The following is a 20009-nucleotide window of genomic DNA, read 5'->3' as shown; positions in this document are numbered from 1 at the left end:
CCCACCAACAGTAAGGTTGGCCTCTGAGTTGCCATGGTATTAAAAGGCTATTTCACAGATTCTGGCAACAGGAGACAAATGATATCTATTTAAAAATGTTTAACCTCTACACTTATGAGATCTTAACTAGATTACCCCCCTCTTAATCCAGATTATTTAAAGCACAATTATTGACCTCTGACACCTGGTTTCTCATTTTGTCAGTAAAATGTAAAAAAGGGGTTTTCAGTATTTTTTGTTTGGGGTTTTAAATCCTCAATCTAGATGGTCTAGAGGCAAAAAAGAACAGTAAAAATGCCATTTTCCCCAAAATGATTAAACATTTCTCTGTGGGTTCTCTCAGTGATAAGCAAACAAAACAGCAACAGAATTGGAAAAATACTGAAGTTGGGGTGTTGCAATCAAACACCAAATATTGACATTTAAAATAATTAATATAAAAAGCCCTTTATTTTTCAGTCACTCAAATTATGATGGTTTATGTATTGAAGTAGGAAATAAAGTCTGGAAACTCAAGTTTCCATATTCAATTTTAAACTTTCCATACTTATCCATACTTGAAAAATGATAACACTCCTTGTTTTACAGGCTTGAGGACTACATAAGAACTCTGGATACCATAGATAAAACCTGGGTTTCCTACCTGTGGAATCTCAGTGCCATTTTCCTGCCATTCCAGATCGATTGATAACTTCCATTACGATTTGTAAAACCTTGCAAGAAAGCACAGTCAGAAAATCAAGGCATGATTTCGTCAAGACATTCAGATGATGGCAGCAAGACATGTCTTTAGAAGCTATTCTGCCCATTCATAATACTCCCATACAATGTTAAGACTACATCAGTTCAGACTTGTCTTACCAAATTTTTTGCTCAGCGCAAAATAAGATATTTAACAAGTTTGAACTTTCTGTGCTGAAAGTGTGCGTGATAAAACACGATTTAGTTTGGTGTCAGTAGAAATGTTTTTGTGTGTCAGTGCAGACGTTTCTGGTAGAGGACTGAACAGATCAAGCCTTCCACACAGCTGTTCTTCCATCTTAAAGTCTCCCTCCCTGCTGGGAGAGGGATTGAGAAGGGCTTATCTGAGCTTGATGCGGCAGCGAGTGATTGAGTTTGTTTTTTTGTTCTGAGGTTATCCTTCCAATCTTATTAGTAGGCTGAGAAAGAGCTACGGTTTGTCCATGAAACACCAATTTTAAGAATTATTTCTCCTGCTAAGGGGGCACAGTGGGTCAAATTTACAAATGACATCCGTGATACACAAAGGATGTGGGTTTTTTTATTTTTCGCTTTTTATAGTAAAAACATTAGAGTTCTTGTCTTAACGAACACAGTACCAGTTCCCTTCACAAAATGTTACCTCAATCCTTCTACAAATGCATGTCAACATCAGCAGAAATGCAGCTGATTCTACTAAGGTTGTTGTTAGTTGGTGCGTTAAGACATACTGTGTGCACAAAGCTACTGGACTGTTTCAGTCTGATGTTTTTTATATGATGTTTATCATTGTTTTCAATCCTGTACTTCAGTTTATTTTTTATTTAGGACTCTTTTGCTGCTTCAGTTTTTTTGTAGATATTAGGTATCTCCACTAGGTCTACTGTTTCAAATTAAACTACATGTTACTGGTTTTCCCCACTATGCACATTGTTCTAATGTTTTGTGGCCACAGAACATAATTCAGACTCATGTTGTTAGTGCATTTGTTTTGTAAAAAAGAACAAAAATAGGGTGTCTTGGGCAGGTGGATTAGGTTCCCTTGCAGTGCTGGGGCAGATTTACGCAGAACACATGACCTCCCAATGAAAACCCGTTTCATCTTTCTGCTTTTGGCACAGTCGTTCTTTGTGACAACATGGCTTTATTCATTCCAAAAGATGGGAAACTCCGCAGCCTGAAAGGGTTGGGCAGGATATAGTTTCTAATATCATCATTCCTTCCTCGTATTATACTCCAGCCTAAAATATTACAGTCCACCTAGAAAAGCTTGTGATATTTTCTAATTGCTCCATTGCTTTGCATACAATGACATTAAAGTCTTCACTCAATCAGCAATTTAAGGCTTCTAATAAACTTTGAATCTTCATTTGAAATGCTGCATACATTTGTGTTCTTTTGCATAAAAGAATAAAATGATCAAACAATAAATAAACAGTTAACAGTTTATAAGAAAGATAGTTTCTAATGTTATAGAATCAACATTACACCTAGCTGGGTCCTGTGTTAAATCAGGCCACTGCTTTTATAGAAGAAGTTCTTACCATTCATGGCAGACCAAATGAATGGCTTTTGACCCTTTATGTTATAGACTTATGAAAAATGTACATTTTCCAGGTTTAGGTTGAAAACTCTGAAATGAGACCGTGCAACAGTTAGTCTGCTTAAAGTGCCTGTGACATCTAATGTTATAGGGTTATATATATAATGTTTGTATATATAATATATATAATGTTATATAATTACACTTATGGAAAGGAAACATTAATAAAATATTTCAAAAAGTAAATTTATGCCACTGAAATGTACAGTTGTTGAGATATATGGTCATAGATTCCACTAAAAAGGCATTTTCAGATATATGGTCATAGATTCCACTAAAAAGGCATTTTCAGACTACTCCTTTGTGATTTTGTTGTGCTCTTTTACCATGTAAAAGAGGAACCCCCACAGGTAAACTGACTGCTGCTGCAAGGGCCAGCAACACAGACAGCAGTGAAAAACCTGATATTTTTTTAGCTATATTTCAGTCACTATCAGAGAGAGACGCAGCAGAGTCAGGAGAAGAAGGCCAGCTTTCATCAGATGGAAGAGCACAAGTGCTGTGGCATGCGGATGGACATCTAATCCGACCAGAGTCTATTTTTGCCAGATGCCGGAGTACGGCCGGAGTCAATCTGCATGAATCATACCACACCACTAGGAAACAGAAAGAGCACAACATCCGGATTTTCAAAATAATTTACTAAAGACGGATTAGAACTCGCAATATTAATACACACACATATATATTTATGTATACACAGGAATATATTAGCAGTTGTTAACATTAGATCAGTCTGGGTTAACAAATGTATTATAAACCGAACAATTGGGTTTATAATACTTCCCCTTTCACCTAATTTCCGGGCGACTTTGAACTTGCAAAATTTAACAACGAAATATGCCTATTTAGAGGCACCATTGTCATGTCAATTACTGCCCATTTACTTCAATATTAAGTTGTTTTCTTTCAAATTCTGCATTTGTGGGAAAATTGTGTCACTGGCACTTTAATGCAAGACAGACCAATAAAAACTAAAGGCACAGAGTTGAGTTTACTGTGCATATACTGTGAGCAGCGCGGACTCTGCATGCACCGTCTGCGGACATTTTGAGGTTTCATAGTCGAGTGTACCAATACGCTACATTACTCGTGACAAATTCCTACATTTCCAACATTTTCTGCTATGTGTCATCGTAGGAAAAGTTCATTTGCCTTGGGATAAAGAAGTGGTGTGCCTGTCATTGCAGAGTGGCAGTGACACTGAGCGTCTCCGTGATTGTTTGCTCGGAGCAGTGTGTGTCACATATAAAACAGTTTGATGTGAAGACTTTCCCGCTGACAAGTTTATTGTGTGACACCATGTACACATACCTAGTTGTGAAGATGGATTTTTGTGCTTATGTGTCCAGCGGACATCTGCTTTGAGGCTGCACCGAGTCCACCTCAAGTACACAAGTAAGTCCACTGAGTCAAGTACACCCGACGCTGTGGGAGCCTTAAGGGTGCGGAGGTACAGAAAACTGACAGTTCAGTTCATTTTTGCGGCAATTACAGAAAAACTATCTGTTTTATTTATTCAACTGACACTGAACACTTTCCTAAGTAAAAACTAACAAACTCAAATTAAAATTTCTCAAAATAATATTTAAAGACATCAAATGAAACCAAACGCCAACCAAGAAAGACCACATTTACAAAATGCCTTTTAAGCTTACAAGTACTGTGTTCCAGCCTTATTCCAAAATTGTTTCAATTCATTCTTTTTCTGAACAAATTCACATACAACACCCCATAATAAAAGTGAAAAACTTTCTTTTGATATTTTTGTATAATGTATATAAATTCTTTTTTAAAATCACATGTACAGGGGTTGGACAATGAAACTGAAACACCTGTCATTTTAGTGTGGGAGGTTTCATGGCTAAATTGGACCAGCCTGGTAGCCAGTCTTCATTGATTGCACATTGCACCAGTAAGAGCAGAGTGTGAAGGTTCAATTAGCAGGGTAAGAGCACAGTTTTGCACAAAATATTGAAATGCACACAACATTATGGGTGACATACCAGAGTTCAAAAGAGGACAAATTGTTGGTGCACGTCTTGCTGGCGCATCTGTAACCAAGACAGCAAGTCTTTGTGATGTATCAAGAGCCACGGTATCCAGGGTAATGTCAGCATACCACCAAGAAAGACGAACCACATCCAACAGGATTAACTGTGGACGCAAGAGGAAGCTGTCTGAAAGGGATGTTCGGGTGCTAACCCGGATTGTATCCAAAAAACATAAAACCACGGCTGCCCAAATCATGGCAGAATTAAATGTGCACCTCAACTCTCCTGTTTCCACCAGAACTGTCCGTTGGGAGCTCTACAGGGTCAGTATACACAACCGGGCTGCTATAGCCAAACCTTTGGTCACTCATGCCAATCCCAAACGTCGGTTTCAATGGTGCAAGGAGCGCAAATCTTGGGCTGTGGACAATGTGAAACATGTATTGTTCTCTGATGAGTCCACCTTTACTGTTTTCCCCACATCCGGGAGTGTTACGGTGTGGAGAAGCCCCAAAGAAGCGTACCACCCAGATTGTTGCATGCCCAGAGTGATGGTTTGGGCTGCCATATCATGGCATTCCCTTGGCCCAATACTTGTACTAGATGGGCGCGTCCCTGCCAAGGACTACCGAACCATTCTTGAGGACCATGTGCATCCAATGGTTCAAACATTGTATCCTGAAGGTGGTGCCGTGTATCAGGATGACAATGCACCAATACACACAGCAAGACTGGTGAAAGATTGGTTTGATGAACATGGAAGTGAAGTTGAACATCTCCCATGGCCTGCACAGTCACCAGATCTAAATATTATTGAGCCACTTTGGGGTGTTTTGGAGGAGCGAGTCAGGAAACGTTTTCCTCCATCAGTATCAGGTGGTGACCTGGCCACTATCCTGTAAGAAAAATGACTTAAAATCCCTCTGACCACTGTGCAGGACATGTATATGTCATTCCCAAGACGAATTGATGCTGTATTGGCCGCAAAAGGAGGCCCTACACCATACTAAGAAAGTATTGTGGTATTGTAGCGCTTGATGGTTTTTGCGACTGCACTGGGGATATTTTCAAAGTTTTTCCAATTGTTCGGACTGACTGACCTTCATTTCTTAAAGTAATGATGGCCACTCATTTTTCTTTACTTAGCTGCTTTTTTCTTGCCATAATACAAACTCTAACAGTCTATTCAGTAGGACAATCAGCTGTGTACTGTGTCCACCTCCTGCACAACACAACTGATGGTCCTAACCCCATTTATAAGGCTTGAACTCCCACTTATTAAACCTGACAGGACACACCTGTGAAGTGAAAACAATTTCAGGTGACTACCTCTTGAAGCTCATCAACAGCCAAGAGTGTGCGGAGCAGTAATCAAAGTAAAAGGTGGCTACTTTGAGGAACCTAGAATATAAGACATATTTTCAGTTGTTTCACACTTTTTTGTTCAGTATATAATTCCAAATGTGTTAATACATAGTTTTGATGCCTTCAGTCTGAAGCTACAATATTCATAGTCATGAAAATAAAGACAACGCTTTGAATGAGAAGGTGTGTCCAAACGTTTGGTCTGTACTGTATATTAAAGGATTGGCCATCACCTCTTAGCTGCTATATACAGTGCTGTGCGCATGCATGTTATGTCTACAAAACCATGCTGTTCTGATGCAAAATGAGCATGCATGTCGGTTATTTTTGGCTGTTTATAAAACATGGCTAAAATTAAAGCTGAGAAAATTGCTGATGTTATGATACAAATATTTACTTTCCCTAAAAATAAATCTATAACCATTGTGGGAACTGTGAATAATAGTGTACCTGTGTAACTGTGCATAACAGTATACCCACTGTGCTTTATAAAGATCAACATGCTGTCAATAGATTTTTAACAGCTCAAGCTGCATATTTGTGATCATTGTATCACAGTTTGTTGGTTTCTGGCCTTGATGCTGGAATTTCTAAACTGCTATAATAAAAGTGGGTTCATGTTACTCCTGTCACCTAGGCCCAGGCTGATGCAGCAAAGTGCTTTAAATTAATATTTGTTCATATGGGACTAGGTCAATATGCTCCCATATAGAGTGTTTCTCTCTGGATTAATTCACCAGAGATAAACAGTAGTGGTGAAGAGTGAAAACGCCCTTAGTGGCTAAAATTAGACCACTTATTGTGTTTTTCTGATGCCGCTTCTGCAGCTGTCCTGACTCAATGCATAGAAATGGCGTGTGGGTGTCATGCGGTAGTCATATTATGTGATGTCCAATCCAGTAATACATAATCAATGGTTTCAGACTCTTGCACCAGACCTAATGTATCACTGGAACCAGTTATTCCCAGGTTAGAACCTACCCACATCATTTGATGATTCAAATAGTTGTACAAAAATGTTGCCCATGATTATGCAAAAAATTGGAAAGTCTTTACTTTGAGAATATTAGTAGATCCACAAGAAACACTGAAGTTGTATCCCTTATCCAAAGGCTCTTTTGACACACGACCACACGCAGATACCCTAAGTGACACACCAACAGCAGCAGTCTGTCAGCATGAAGGAGCCAACTTGAATCAGGACACATTCAAGTCTTTGTGGCCCTCTCTCTGACCATTCAACATGGTGCCAACTTAGTCAGGCCTTCCTTTGTTTGAAAATATACAGTGATTCAATTGGTGACTTGGTGTATTTCCACTGCCTTTCCTGAACCAGTGAGTCAGGGTGTGGAGACACACCCATTCCGATCAGTCAGAATCTCATACTCAGCAATTTTTAAAAACATATTCGCTACACAGCGACCTTTAGACAACACCTCAGGGGCCCAAAATAGCTCCTCTTAGGTCAGAATATAAATAGAAACACAACTGTCTCACACAGTTTGCTGAAGGGACAAATGAGAGACAAAAAAATCAAAACATTTTTTTTATACAAAAATAGAACAACCCAATTATGGTTTACTTTTGATTTTGGGAGTGGCTGGCATTTCGGTAAACATCATGGCAGCAGCTTTAAAAGTGTCTTTTTTATTTCTACAAAAATCTGTGGCTTTGGAACACTGCACACTAAAGGCCACAGATGCCAACAATGCCAAAATGTCTTTGATGACCAAGCGCTCCTTTTTGAAATAAACACTGACAGTGTGCTTTTGGGCAAAGCTGCTCTGTAAGTAAACTACAAAAATGTAAGGTTTTCCTTTCTTTTGATACTTAAAATATACACATGGTGGCAAAAGTTCATGGTATTGTGCTGCATCTGTTAACCCACTTCAGCCATGACACATGTGAGTAAGCAATATATGAGTAACCTAAATAAAATTCAATTAAGATTCTGATCCTTAAATTAACATATTTGGTCAAGTATGTTGCTACACTATATTGTGACAATAGTATTGAGTCACTTGCCTTTAGAAACAAATGAACTTTAATGGCATCCCCTTCTTAATTCAAAAGCTTTAATATGGTGTTGACCCCCTGTTTGCAGCTACAACAGCTTCACTTCCTGTAGGAAGAAGCTTTAGGAGTGTGTTTAAGAGAATATCTAAACATTCCTCAAGGTAAGTATTTCAGAGTTCAAGCGCTGATGTTGTACATGTTTCCGTTCTAGTTCATCCCAGAGATGTTCAATCAGGTTATACAAAACGTCTCGTCATGCACTGGAACAAAGAGACCAACAACAACCTCTAAAAAACAAACCAGAATCCTCCCTCCAGCAAACGAAAAAAGTATTGTTCTCTAAGCAACTGCCAAAACACACCAATAAGCTAGAAAGATTTACACAACTGCACTGGATGCTTTGCCTTGCCCTTGGTGATGTAGGGGCTTGATGCAGCTCTTTAACCATGGAAACCCATTTCTTAAAGGTCTCTACACACTGTTCTTGAGCCAGTCTGAAGGCCACATGAAGTTCGGAAGACTGCAGCTATTGGTTCTGCACACTATTGGTGACCTCTTGCTGAGCTTCCGAGAGCAACCCATTAATTCACAAATGTTTGTACAACCAGTCTGCATGGCTTGCTGATTGAGCTAATGCGCCTGTAGCCATGGAAGGGATTGGATCACCTGCAGTCAATGATCTAGATGTGTGACTCAATATTTTTGGTAATATAATGTAAATTAAAAAGTAACCAATTTTTTTTATTCATTCATATTTTTCTTCAGATTTTAACCATGTGTCATCTTCTTAGTTAACTTTGAGTTTTAATTAAATAACTGGATCTTTTTTTATATATATTTTTGGAGTACCACCATTATAATCATTATCGTTTTTGTTTATATAAATAGCTTTTTTTATTTCAAAATGCTATTTTTATTAGTATCAGAAATATCCCTATATTTTTAATCTATTTGTTATTATTTTCATGTATTTTTCATTCATCAGTGATTACTTGTTGCTGAAGGGTAGAAAGACGATAGTGTTCCTCCGCAGGAGCCTAATGTAAGATCTCTTTTCTCCTCTTGAGCCAATTTGTTTCTTTTATCGGTGAGGTTGGGGGGCGGGGGGTCTGTTTGAATCTGTTTTTTGTCTTATAAAGTAATTGTTAACGTTTTATGAAAGTTCCAATATGAAGATGATTTACAAAGATCTAAATTAAATTAAGCAAATATAGAAAATATTAACCAAAAATAAAAAATGTTGTTGAACAGCTTAATATCAGAGGTAAAGCAGGTTCTATTCTTAAACTCACAAATGATCCACACAGGTTTGAATAATTAATGGGTTAGAGGCATGATTCCCAAACTTAGGGTTGGGTCCCCACTGGAAGTCCCACATCAACCAGTGTGGGGAAATTAAAATTTAAACAGTCATAGAAAATGTATATGAATGCTATAAATCTTAAAATAAATAGAACAATAAAACAGTATTTAAAAATTAATAAATAAAAAACGATACATAAACTTTTACTGCACTTTGCATTATTCTTATGATCCTGTTTAAATGAGCATCAGCATAGTGGCTTTAAATGACAGCCGTTTGTGGCAAGACAAAAAGGGAGAAACTTGCATCAAAAAGGGACAACTTTCATTGTATCAGATCCTCAGACTGATGTCATCAATATGTTTGATTTATCTCACTTAGAAATGCTCCTCTAGTGCTATTACTCAGGAAGTAAATCAGGGAAAAGCAAACGGAGGCAGCAACAGCGAAGCCTCCTGACACTACTTTAATCACAGATGCTTTCCAAACTTTCAGATCCACCCCGTCATCTCTGAAGATTTTTCCTTCGCGTTTGATGTACAGCAACCAACAAGGTTCGTAGAGTGCATGAAATCCTTGAAAATGCTTGAATTTTAACAAGGTGTTTTCAAGGTTGGGAAAGTGCTTGAGTTCTGTATAAAGTTCTTGAAAGTGTTTGATATTCTAACTGCACAGTTTGGAATAAAGAGCACTCTAACAGTTTGATTAAAAACCTCAGTTATTTTTATTTCATAGGCACAAAATAGCAATCATTTTGCCTTTAAGGAAGTCTCAGAAAGCCTCGCTGCCACTCAGATTGGGTTTGCTCCTTTCTGTAATAGTGGTGTGTGATCAGTTGACATCAAATGATTAAAAGACCAGCCACTGAACCAGTGGTGTCCTCTGGCATAGCTATGAAGCAAACTTGCTTTGAGCTACTGTGTCCTGCTAGACGAGCACGTCTCCAGTGAGCGGGAGAAAACAGCAGTTCTCGTTTTAGACGAACCGTACCTGCCTAAAGCTGCCGCCGGAAATGTCCCCAATTTTAATGTTTTGCGAATGAGAAAAAGAAATTTGCTCAGAAACTGTAATTATGGTAACCGGGTTTAGAAAATGCAAGTGAGCATGTTGCTGTTACGGTAGCTGGTCGCACTGCTATTATTGTTAACGTCAGAGTAGAGGAAGCCTGGGCTGATCCTGGCCATGACAAAGGTTTGGTTCACGGTAGGAAACATTACTAGTGTTGTCAAAATTCACTCTGCCCAGCGGAAAAAAAATAAGCCTTGGATGTGTTTTGTTTTACTAAAGGTTAAGACCCAAATGCAAAATGAACTAAACTCATGAACGGACAGAACAACAAAAGGCAAGGAGAGAGCACAGCGAGTAGTTGCACCTGAACAAGGAAAGTGAACGCAGCAAGAACTGCTTGAACTGAGGATGATCAGGAGGGAGAGAGAGTTAAATGTACATTTCTTCTGTTGTATATACTTGTAGTTCCAAGTAAAAATAGTGTTTTGTTTTTTTTGTTAAATATAGCAATTTTGACATGAGAAAACTAGTTAAAATATTTAAAGAAACGAAAACAAACATTATATTAGGATTATCTTAGTTTCTCATCTAAAAATAACCAACTTCTAAAGGGCATCTGAAACAAAAATTTAATTTTATTTGTAAAATTGTAATTTTTCGGTATGTTATACGTTCTCATGTTTTTGGAGAAGATTGTGATTATATTATGTCTCTGTTTTAGAGTATTAAAAGGCTGTTAGAAAATCACTGGAGGAAAACAAACTGAAAGAAGAGTAAAGCTAAGAGAAGGGTAATGGCAGAAAGAAAGAGGAGCAGGAAGGAGGAGAGGGAAGAAGACACACATTACTACTAATATTGCTTTATTTGTTTTATTACTCTTAGGAAATGCAGTGTGAAAATAGTGTGGATAGACACTTTCCTACTATGACACTTGATTTTTATTGTTTAATTATGAACAAAAAGTTTTAAATAAATGAAACCTTAACTGTACCAATGTTTTCATTATATCTTGATAACATTTAATTATTTTAATCTCCGAGGAGGCCCAGGGGACAGCCAAGGACACGCTGGAGGGACTATGTTTCTGAGCTGGCCTGGGAACGCCTTGGGCTCCCCCAAGAGGAGCTGGAGGAGGTGTCTGGGGAGAGGGTCGTCTGGGTGTCTCTGCTGAGCCTGCTGCCCCCGCGACCCGGTCCCGGATAAAGCGGAAGATGTCGAGTACGAGTATGAGTACTTCCATCTTAAATGCAAAATGTATATATTTTTTGTAAAATTTTGGCCTAATTACTGTTCTGAGTGGGTTGTTCTTTCAGCAAATTGGGTTTGGGAAAAAATATAATAAATTCCCATCAGCCAAAAATTTTAAAAACTTTAAAAAATGAAATGAGAATAATGGGGCAGAAATAAATTATAACTGCTAAAGCTTTAAATTGAAATATCTATTTATGTTGAATATTTTGACGAGTATTAAAATAAATGTTGTAGGGGTGTACCGCTGATATCTGGCATTAGGAAGAGCCAATAACCTAAGCAGACATTTAGAGTTTGGGTAATTTAGAATAAAGCTTTTAAACTATAGACAGTATCTTAGTACAAACAAAAACAGCAGGGTGTTTACACTGCTGCTTCAGAATACTAATATGAGCATATATTAATATTAATATGGCTATCTTGGAGGTAAAACTCTAGCAGATGACATAGAGAAGTGAATTGTTTATACCCGAACATAACTGCAAAGTTTCTTCTATTCTGCTTTATATGTTTTAGAAACATTTCTCAGCATTTGCAAAAACTGTGTCTGTACAAATAGCTGATTTAAAACATTACCATTTAGGCAACATATGACATCAACACAAATAAAAGGTGCAATACTGGCCAACCCAATGCCAAACACAACGCATGGTGGGTATTATAATGGTTTTAACAAGTGCAACAATTTACAAGGTTGAGAACGTAGAAGACCAAGCTTATGCCAGCAAAGGAGATAGTCACTGAGCCACAGTGTGTGTTTGTGTGAAGCGAGGGACAGCATATGGAGAGTACCAGTAACCAACATTGCTGCTGACGCACCACTGACTCTGCAACACTGGCTTGCTCTATGTTAGCACCTTTGTTTGGTCCTGGGTAGTTTACGAATGACACTTTGGTATTTTACGGTAGCTTGTGGGGGAGTGGTGGTCTAGTGGTTAGAGAGCAAGGTGTTTGCATAATGGAAAGGTCACATGTACCCTGATTCGAATCCCAGCCGTCAACTCTGGGTCCCTAAACAAGACCCTCAGCCCCTGAATGCTTCCTGGGCACCGCACAATGGCAGCCCACTGCTCCCTAAGGGATGGGTTAAATGCAGAGGATAATTTCTCCATTGGGAGATCAATAAAGTCTAAGATAAACAAAAATGTACATTCCTTACTTTAATCAAAAGGTGAACAATTTATTAACAGAAAACTCCTTACCAAATAAAACTATTAGAATCAGTTCACATTTAGAATGTGAACTATATCTGACCAAAAATGTTCTTGTGTTCCGATTAGTGTTACCATCAATAATTAGGGCAACAGCAGAAATGGATTGGTCATAAGATATTCACAGTCTGTGTTTAAATAAGTAGTTTAGACAACAGAATACAGGCTGCAGGCCTTTTTCTATAAAGACTTCTAGCTTATTTTATGGCTTTGGTTTTCAATTGTTACTGAGAGGAGGTTTGAATGTTACATGTAGCTAATAATAATGCACTTGTACAAATAATAAATGTACCATTACATCCCTAATATGCTGCCAATACACAAACACAGTATTGTGTATCTACCTTTTTATTTCAGTGCTGTAGGAAGACAACGCCATGTGAAAATAAGCTGCAGTATTCCCTTACTACACATTTTAAACTGTGGCCTATGCAGTTAGATTTCAAGCTGCCTGAAAATTTGGTGGGACATTCCAAAATATTTTGCTAGATGAGTGCCACAGCTCTCATAGCTGTATACAACAGCTTTGATACAGAATTTAATCAAAGGCAACTCAAATACTGCAGCATTGATCCAATACTACCATTATTTCATGTCACGATGCCTAAAACTGGCAGCAGAAATTAAACTGGCAGAATGCCCTACTTTCTGATAAATATGGGTAAAAATATTCTAACCACTCATAATGCATAAAAATCCCATTACCAGCAGGTGAGTTGATCCTTATATATGAGAAAAACATAAATAAAATGAGACAGTGACATTATGGTTAATGTATCCAGTCCTGATGCAGCAGAACAAGTAATTCCACACCAATGATTTTAATACACATGCACTTGCCAGAACAAAAACACATCTATAGTGACATGCAAGCTTCAATGACCTGACAAAATTTGATGTTTCACAAAATTCCCTATGTTCAGTCTCATGTAACTAGGTGTTGTGGATACATTTTATTTTTCCATGCATCAAGAAATGGATAATTCTGACTTGATTAGAAAAGGTAAAAACTTATTTCTTTTTATGTAAATTGATTACCTGGCTCCACCCTGGAGCCAGGCCTGGGGTCGGGACCCGTTGGAGAGCGCCTGGTGGCTGGGTTCTGGAACCCATCTCCTCAAGAGGAGCTGGACTCTCTTCTACTCTGGAGTGGCCCATGGGGAGAGGCGGCGGGCTGGTGTGGGTTTGCTTGTTGCCCCCCAGCTCAGCCGTCTCGTGTTGGGGTTTACCCAGTGGATGAGAAGGTCGCATCCCTGCGCCTTTGGGTTTGGGATAGGTCTCTGACTGTCGTTTTGGCTTACGGGCCGAGCGGTAGTGCGGAGTACCCGGCCTTCTTGGCGTCCCTGTCAGGGGTGCTGGATAGTGCGCCTCCCGGGGACTCCATTATTCTGCTGGGGGACTTCAACGCCCACGTGGGAAACGACAGTGACACCTGGAGAGGCATGATCGGGAGGAATGGCCTCCTCAATCTGAATCCGAGTGGCATTTCATTATTGGACTTCTGTGCTAGTCACGGATTGTCCATAATGAACACCATGTTCAAACATAAGGGTGTCCATCAGTGCACTTGGCACCAGGACACCCTAGGCAGGAGGTTGATGACTGACTTTGTTGTGTTGTCAGACCTTCGTGCGCATGTTTTGAACAGTCGAGTGAAGAGAGGGGCTGTGCTGTCCACTGATCACCACCTGGTGGTGAGTTGGATCCGCTGGAAGAGGAGAAAGCCAGACAGACTTGGCAGGCCCAAGTGCATAGTGAGGGTCTGCTGGGAACCTCAAGCAGAGCCCTCGGCCAGGGATGTATTCAACTCCCACCTCCTCCCATGGGAGTTTGCCCAACTGGTCTACGTGTGTTTTGTGGATGTGGAGAAGACATTCAAATGTGTCCCTCGTAGTGCCCTGTGGGGAGTGCTCCAGGAGTATGGAATCGGAGGCCCTTTATTAGGGCCCATCCGGTCTCTGTACAAGCGGAGCAGGAGTTTGATCCACTAAGTCGGACCTGTTCGGACCTGTTCCTGGTACATGTTGGACTCCAGCAGGGCTGCCCTTTGTCACCGGTCCTCTTCATAACTTTTATGGACAGGCTTTCTAGGGGCAGCCAAGGGCCGGAAGGGGTCTGCTTTGGGGACCAGTGGATTTCTTTTTGCAGATGACGTGGTCCTACTGGCCCCTCTCTAGCCAAAACATACAGCATGCGCTGGGGCGGTTTACAACTGAGTGTGAAGCGGCTGGGATGAAGATCCGCTCCTCCAAGTCTGAGGCCATGGTTCTCGACCGGAAAAGGGTGGCTTGTCCTCTTCAGGTCGGAGGGGAGTTCCTGCCTCAAGTGGAGGAGTTCAAGTCTCTTGGGGTCTTGTTCATGAGTGAGGGAAGAATAGAGCAGGAGATTGACAGACGGAGTAATGGGGGCGCTGTGTCGGTCCGTTGTGGTGAAGAGAGAGCTGATCCGAAAAGCAAAGCTCACGATTTACCACTCGGTCTACGTTCCTACGCTCACCTATGGCCATGAACTTTGGGTCATGACTGAAAGAACGAGATCCCGGTTACAAGCGGCTGAAATGAGCTTCCTCCGTAGGGTGGCCGGGCACTCCCTTAGAGATAGGGTGAGGAGCTCGGCCATCCGGGAGGGGCTCGGAGTAGACCCGCTGCTCCTCCACATCGAGAGGAGCAAGTTGAGTGGCTCAGGCATCTATATCGGATGCCTCCTGGACGCCTTCCTCGGGAGGTGTTCCAGGCACGTTCCACCAGGAGGAGGCCTGACGGTCGGCCCAGGACACGCTGGAGGGACTATGTCTCTCGGCTGGCCTGGCAACACCTTGGGCTCCCCCCGGAGGAGCTGGAGGAGGTGTCTGGTGAGAGGGACGTCTGGGTGTTTCTGCTGAGTCTGCTGCCACTGCGACCAGGTCACGGATAAAGCGGAAGACGACGAGAATGAGTACGTGTACAATGGAACTGTGCATGCCACACAACAGAATCGCGCATTCTGTAAAAGCAGGCCTCTGTGCTGCATCCTATAACAGCAAAGAAGCCAACAATGATGCAGAGGCACTCTCAGAGAGGTGTGCACAAATTAGAAAAAAAGGCTGGGTACAACATCAACCAAACAAAGCGTCTTATGAATCTTACCTCTGTACAGTGAGGTTAAGGCATTTGCAGGAACACATTAAATCCAGACAGAAGCAACCATCTAAGGATCAATTTCTTCCCAACTGCAAGGCTGAAGACAGTGACAGTGCTCCCACCAGTTGGATAGACATTTTTTAGGGCCTGCCAGCAGTGTCAAGATGTGTGATTGATGTAGGGCTGAAAACTGTTTTGTCTCTGCTCTGTTCTCTCAAACCCCCAGTCGGTCGAGGAAGATGGCAACTCACACAGAGCCTGGTTCTGATTCTGCTGGAGGTTTCTTGTTATAAATTTTCCTCTCCACTGTCACTGCACGCATGCTCAGTATGAGGGATTACTGCAAAGTCAATGCAAGTGACTGTCCATTGTCACTACATGCTCATCCAGGAGGAGTGGATGCTGCAAGTCACTGATTCGATGCAATCTGCTGGGTTTCCTTAGATAGGAAAATGTTTTAATCAGTTTGAATAATAAACTGAATCTGACAGCACTGTTCGATAAGTAGGATTAATTGGAATGTATGTACCTGACTTGAAATCTTTAAGATTCGATTGAATTGACTTTGTAGAGCCTTGGGATGATGTGTTTGAATTGGTGCTACATAAAACTGAATTGAAAACTACTTGTCAAAGTAAATGCGGTCAAACGTTTCACAGGCGACATGTATTGTAGTTGCACCACATACCTCTGTTTACAGTTATGGAGAAGGACTGGAGACAATGAGAAGCTAAAAGTAATTGTGTTGAAAGCATCATGCACAAACTGGGGTAAAGATGTGAGATAAAATATTATCAAATGATGATCTGAAAAGATGCACCATCTGATGGAAGAGCCCAGTGACTCTGAGCACCTTAACACACAGATTTTTATCAACCTCTGAAATAAAATATTCCCGTTTTAAGGATCCCAATACATCATTTTGTAATAGAATCTAAGTTGGTGGATTTCCACATTTCTGGCCTCAGAATATTAATTAGGAGCTTGTTTAGTGACTAAGAAATAAAGCTTAGCCAAAAAAGTTGGTTTCTGATTGGAACACATACAGGCACCACCCAAAAGATAAAAGAATGTAGAAGGAGTTTCTTTTTCAAAAATTACACAAATCAAACCTAATAAACATGCCTTGCTTGGTAATTTTGACAGTTCATCTCTTTCAAAAAGCTCCAAGTCTGTGGGGTCAGTGGCGCAACAGCTGTTATTGAGTAGGGAGCATAAAAAAAAGATTGGAATGTCTGCTGCAGCCCGCTTATTTGATTATTGGATTAAACAAGGATGTATTTGATAAAACACTTAAGTACTAAAATTTTCGATACCGGCAGCCCAAGATCAGTGCATCTTTAACATGACCGCGAAAAGATGTCAACATAGAACTGAATTATACTGTAGGTATTAAATGTGCTAATAATAAACTGCAGCAGGGACTGGAATGAACATTCAAATTGTTCCTTCTACCATCATGGTCATCTGAGAATATTTTGGAAATTTTATGATGAAATTTGAATTGTTAATGAATATTTAAATTTGGGTCCTGTAATGTGTAAAAACATTTTTTAAATTTTACTTTGAAAAGCCCTTACTTCTAGGGACATTCTCAACAATGCATATTATTGTAGCTATAGACCTGGCTAATTTAGAATATTTTGGTAATTTTATGACAAATTATGTATTTTTAAGGAATTTATTAAAAATGGGCAAGTACTCTGGAAACGATGGATACCCATTTTTATGGTGGATAAAGCACTAAATCCAGGGAGTGGAATAAAGCCTGTTATTGTTCATTCTACAGTCATGGTCATCTGAGAATATTTTGGGAATTTTATGATGAAATATGCATTTTTAATGAATGGTTTTAAATTTAGGTCATTATAGGCTTGTGTTGTATAAACAAAATTTTTCAATTTTGCTGGGAAGGTCTTGGAACCCATTCATTAGTGCTTGCAGTTCTAGATATTCATTTGTGTTTTGTTTTTAATATTTTTTAAGAGGAAGAATTAATAGTAACATTGAAAGTAGAAATGTTTTTCTAGGCATGAATTCTATGCTTCTGCAGAACATTACTACAGGCTGAAAAAAAGCTCATTACTGAGGCATATTTTGTTTTTCCAAGCAACCAAAAGGCTGCATACTTTAAAGGTAGATAAGGCAGTCTTAGGGACCCCAGGATAAGCACTGGGTCATTGTGTATACCACCAACTGGTCTAGACTTATAATATGCCTTTCGGACATTTGATTTTTTCTCCATAGAAACTCTCCTCTTTTCTCTGTAAAGAGAGCCCTCCCCCCAAAGCATTTAAGGGAAATTGGGGGTGGGGGCTGTTTAGAGGGTGCTGTCTAAAGAAAAAGGGCGTTTCTAGGGAAACTGAATGTTCACTCTTCTCCAGGAGATTTCATAGTTGCCACTGGACAACACTGGACAACACTGGACAACTGGCTGCATTTCAAAATGCTGTGTTTAATGCTTCTCCTCTGGCCATGAAAAGCCACACAAATACTTGCTTGTATGACCCAAGGGAAAAACCCTTCCTTGTATCACCAGAGTAGACTGCTGCCTCTCATACTATTGCTAAAGCCAAAACTATCGAGCTGACATCAGCTAAAGAAGATTTAGTTTTATTCATGTCTCTCAATCCATTCTCAGAAATTCAGATCCAGGATTAATGGTAATCCGATCATCAAGAATCAGCAAGATATTTCACGGTAATTACAATTCTCCAAAAATGATATTAAACCCCCAGGATAAAGCATGGGTTTCACAAAATTGTTTTGCATTGGACAATGCAGCCTGGGAAACACTAGACAGTGAACACTACCTCTGCAGCCACACCCACTCACCTGTGCCTTCTCAGAGGAGACTGATAGAAACATCAGCTGTTTTCCTACTGACAGACTGGGAAAAGGATGAAAAACTATTCAATCTTTCCATCCCCCTCCCTCCTTCAATGGCTGTTCTTTTCAGCCTCCTCCACAACAAAAGAAACAAAGAAGGGGCTACTTTCCCTTGTCACCTACCCACCCACACCCACTCCTTTTCTAAGTTGACCATACACAATTTAGCCTCTAGAAACAAAATTCAATTAACTCAAAGAAAAAGAGCCGAACAGTATATTCTACAAGCTCTAAGAAGATTGAAGAGCTACACAGGTAAAAAACTATTAAAAATCAAGACAACACCCAGCTGATTTTAGTTTGCATGTATGTTAGTTTCATAGTGAAACAAAACAAATGAGAATAAATGGAACTGAAAAAAATATATTTTCAGGACACTGAAAATGTTATGTAACACATGCCTATTTCTATGTGTACTTAATGGCACTATGTGTGTCTGATTCATGACGCTTTTAACTGTTGGATGGATGACAACATAAAACATTCCTGCCATTATTTTGTAATATCCCCACAGTGAATGTAGTTTCTCCATTAAACACAGTAATGTGGTTGGCTTTGGCAAGTGGTGAAACAAAGATTGAGGCAGTGCAGGATAATTATTCTTTAACTATAATGCCCAATCACTTCTAGAGTCATGTTAACAAGAAAGTACTCAGTTAGTTTAAAATGTAACTTATCTGGTTCTTCTGTAAGTTCTAGAATTAGTTAAATCTTACCTTGAAGTAGGGCTACACAATGTCAGGAAAACATGCAACTACAATATTGGTGCTGAATTTTGCAACGATGACATCAATTGCAATTAGCCCATATTTTCTTTCTTTTCCATCTTTAACAATTTTACCACCATGTACAGTGCACTTTAGTATCTCAGCCAGCAAATACATTTGCTGTGGATAAAGGGCAACCTAACTGGTTAAATTTATTATTGGCATGCAAAGTGTGAATACACAACACTTGAAATATGATATCCAACCAAGGATTACACCCAAACAGGCACTTGCTATTACGATTATGCAAATGTTGATATTGCAAAGGCAATTGCAATTTGATATATTTTACAGATGTACCTTAAAAAGCTAAAGATCCAGAAAGCACAGAGTGCACCAGGTTGTAGTTTATTAAAAATGTTGCCAAATTGGCCTGCTGCCGCTCCTGCCATGCGGACAGGTTAATGGCTGTGTTCTGGGCTGCTTGTAACTCCAGGTGACAAACTTATTCACATACACTTGCTTAATACACTTATTCCTACACATATGCTCACCCACACATAAACACACCCACGCAATGACACCAAGATAATCCAAATAGGCCATACAAGAACAGCTTACAAACACATCAGTGTGGCTTGCCTACTTTGATCCTGGATCCAGTCTTGATTTAATAAAAGTTTTTCCTGCAATTGTCCCGAGATATCCTTTTTGTAGAGAAAACTGTCCTGGCGCATGTAGGCAACTAGCTTCTCTATATTGTATGCCTGAAACGCCAAGACAGGACATGTGGAAGAAAAGGAAAATAAACTTAAAATATAAA

At 39.7% G+C, this 20009-nt stretch overlaps 1 protein-coding gene across 3 annotated transcripts in view; it reads right to left on the bottom strand.

The window, feature by feature from the left end:
* plxnb1b (plexin b1b) overlaps positions 1-20009 on the bottom strand; it is a 134443-nt gene that overhangs the window by 91034 nt on the left and 23400 nt on the right. Inside the window, exon 2 of one of the 3 annotated variants that reach the window (XM_047347335.1) lies at positions 644-713. The exons of the other annotated variants lie outside the window; for them this stretch is intronic. The gene's annotated coding sequence lies outside the window, so the exon portion shown is untranslated. The remainder of the gene's footprint in view (positions 1-643; positions 714-20009) is intronic. 3 annotated transcript variants of the gene reach the window in all.

This window comes from Girardinichthys multiradiatus, chromosome 20 (assembly GCF_021462225.1).
Source record: "Girardinichthys multiradiatus isolate DD_20200921_A chromosome 20, DD_fGirMul_XY1, whole genome shotgun sequence".
Classification (NCBI taxonomy): domain Eukaryota; kingdom Metazoa; phylum Chordata; class Actinopteri; order Cyprinodontiformes; family Goodeidae; genus Girardinichthys; species Girardinichthys multiradiatus.
This window is presented reverse-complemented; position numbering and strand designations above follow the sequence as displayed.